The sequence below is a fragment of the Nomascus leucogenys genome, unplaced genomic scaffold (genome assembly GCF_006542625.1).
Source record: "Nomascus leucogenys isolate Asia unplaced genomic scaffold, Asia_NLE_v1 002022F_17041_qpd_obj, whole genome shotgun sequence".
Classification (NCBI taxonomy): domain Eukaryota; kingdom Metazoa; phylum Chordata; class Mammalia; order Primates; family Hylobatidae; genus Nomascus; species Nomascus leucogenys.
Window position 1 is genome coordinate 14,000 of NW_022096527.1, and position 3,076 is coordinate 17,075.

The window sequence follows — 3,076 nt, forward strand, 5'->3', positions numbered from 1 at the left end:
TACAAAAAATTAGCCGGGCATGGTGGCGGGCGCCTGTAGTCCCAGCTACTCAGGAAGCTGAGGCAGGAGAATGGTGTGAACCCGGGAGGCGGAGCTTGCAGGGAGCCAAGACAGTGCCACTGCACTCCAGCCTGGGCGACAGAGCAAGACTCCGTCTCAAAAAAAAAACAAAAAAAAAGTCAGAAGTCAGGAGGAGAAAAAAAGAAAGAGAAGAAAAAAATCGCCCTTGGAAAACATCCGTTAGATTTCTCTCCTCCCTGCCACCCTCACTCCACCCATATTTGACAGACTACAGACTCTGGAGAAAATTTTCTTTCTCACTTTCTTTTTCTCATTCTCCCCTACATTTCCACCACTCAAAGAATCTTGATTGGGCGGCAAAAGGTGGGTCCTATTACTAGTCATGGGAGCGCTTGTGATCCCAGTTTCTCTAAAGAAGGAATGTTTAGAATTTTGTTCGAAAGAAAGATGCTTCTGGCGAAACTCCGAGGCTTTCAAAATCCACAGTTGAGAAAATTATTTTCAGAGATGGAAAAAGCCGCTTGGTCACTCTCAAAGCAGTGTCAATCTTGGAAAAAAAGGGTTATGTTTTCCTGTGGAACAGAAGCTTGTAGTTCACCGCCCTTGGGAGGAAAAGACTTTCTGGTTTCCTACAGCCAAAGAGGAGCCGAGGGGCCGGGCGTGGCGGCTCACCCCTGTAATCCCAGCACATTGGGAGGCCGAGGTGGGTGCATCACCTGAGGTCAGGAGCTTGAAACCGTGGTGAAGCCCTGTCTCTATTACAAATAGGAAAATTAGCTGGGCGCGGTGGCGCTCGCCTGTAATCCCAGCTACTCGGGAGGCGGAGGTTGCAGTGATCGAGATTCCGCCACTGCACTGCAGCCTGGGTGACCAGAGCGACACTCCAACTCAAAACAAAACAAAACATTATAGAGGAGCCGAGGAGACATTGGCAATGTGGGCACTTTCAGGGCCATCCAAATCTTAGGCCTCCGTAAAGATCTGGCTTCAGCTCTCTCCTTCGTCCCTTCCTCTTCTGCAACCACCTGCCTCCTCCTATCTCCCACTCGTTTTCTTCACCATCTCTCGTCACCGTCACCTCCCACTTTCTTCCCATTCCCGTTGATTTGGTTCCACTGCTTCCTCCTAGCTAAATTTCCCCGCGGAACTCAGCTCACTACAGTTCCTGCAGCTTCACTTTCTAGGTTGGCGTTCTCAAGCCTGGGTGATAATCATCTGAGGGAGACCTTTCAATTGTAAAGATCCCCATCTTTCCCCTATCCGGTGATTATCAGTCCACTATAGAGCTGTAAGCTACAAACGGCTGCACCAGTCAAGTTCTCAGGGCAGCTCCTCAGGCTCAGGAAACACTGCATTCCAGTCTGAAACCTTTTGACTCTTTATTGGAGGTTGTTTCTGGTTGGCTATGTTATAAATGTCTGCCTTGCCTCTAAACGCCCATCTCAGTGACTTTCCAGCCCCAACTGAGCCTCACTCAGTTAATTCTAGCGGGGGTTGGGACAGGAGACAAAAGTTGGGAAGGAACAAGAAGTTGATACATAATTTATTCACGTATTCAGGAAGATACAGATTTTGCACAAATAAGAAAAATATTAGAGCGAAAGTTAAAAGTAAAAGAGAAGACACAAAGGTTTAGGATTACCTCCTAAAATCTACGTGGACATATTTGGACACTCCAAAATTTAACAACAGGAGGAAAGTGTCTATTATTTGTGGCATTGGTGATTGTTGAGGTTTCGGAATCTCTCCAGGAGCATGGGGTAAGAGTAAGGAGGCTGTAACATAAGTTTAAGCCACTTAAACTTAAATGCCTCCTATGTGTTTCTTTGTAGGTCTCAGGAACGGAACTGCAGCTTCCCTGAGACAAAGTCACTGCTGAGTTTCCTGATCATGATGATCCACTGAAGAGTTTGGTAGAGCAGTCACTGTGACAGCATACACTTAGGTTTTCTTTATCCTTTTTTTTTCTTTTTTTTTTTCTTTTCTTTTCTTTTCTTTTTCTTCCTTCCTTTCTCTTTCTTTCTTTCTTTCTTTCTTCTTTTTTCTTTCTTTCTTTCTTCTTTCTTTCTTTCTTTCTTTCTTTCTTTCTTTCTTCTCTTTCTTTTCTTTCTTTCTTTCTTCTTTCTTTCTTTCTTCTTTCTTCTTTCTTTCTCTTTTCTTCTTTCTTTCTTTCTTTTCTCTCTTTCTTTCTTTCTTCCTTTCCTTTTAGAAACTGATGTTTATTTTCCATCAATCTTATTTCCATGTTGTCTAAGAGCCTGTGCAAGAACAGCTTAAGATCATTCAGTGGTTGCTTCTACCCATTCAGTGGCCTGAGCAGTGTGAGCTGCAGACCTGTCTTCTGTGGCAGGCTGAGTTCTCCAGTCTTCAGTAGATAACTGCTGGGTAGGCAGCCCGTAGTCTGTGTGCCTTCAGACCTGTCTGCAACCTCAGGCTGAGTAGCAGTGAACTCAGGAGCTGGAGCAGTCCATTCACCCTGAAATTCCTCTTTGGTCACAGCCTTATCAGCAGCAGCCTGCTCTTCTTTTTCAATCTCTTCAGGATCTCTGTAGAAGCAGGGATCAGGCATAACCTCCCACGGGTGTTCACAGGAAACGGTGCCACGTATGCGCCGAACTTCTGGGGCCAGCATCCACCACATCAAACCCACTGAGTGAGCTCCTTTGCTGTTGCATGGAATAGCAATGTCCACATAGTGCAGAGGAGAATCTGTGTTACACAGAGCGACGGTAGGTAGGTTAACATAAGATGCCTCTGTGAAAGGCTGGTGGTCAACCCTGGAGTCAGTAACCACAAGAGCTGTGGTTCCTGGAAGGCTGCTTGGATCTGGTTAGTGAAGTTTCCAGGAGTGAAGCAACTGGAGTGGCTCCAGATGGCAGCAGCAAACTTCAGCATGGCCCTCTGGCCAGTATTCCTGGAGGATATAACACTGACATCAGCAGGGTTTTCAATGGCAACAATGGCATGAGCTGCCAGCAGAAGCTTCTCTCAGGTCCTCTTCAGATTTCTGACATACATGCCATCACTTTCCTTTTATAGATGTACTGTTCCATTT

At 45.9% G+C, this 3,076-nt stretch overlaps 1 pseudogene; it reads right to left on the bottom strand.

Moving 5' to 3' along the window:
* Positions 1–2,300: 2,300 nt before the first annotated feature.
* On the bottom strand, positions 2,301–3,074 carry LOC115833974 (annotated as a pseudogene).
* Positions 3,075–3,076: the final 2 nt, after the last annotated feature.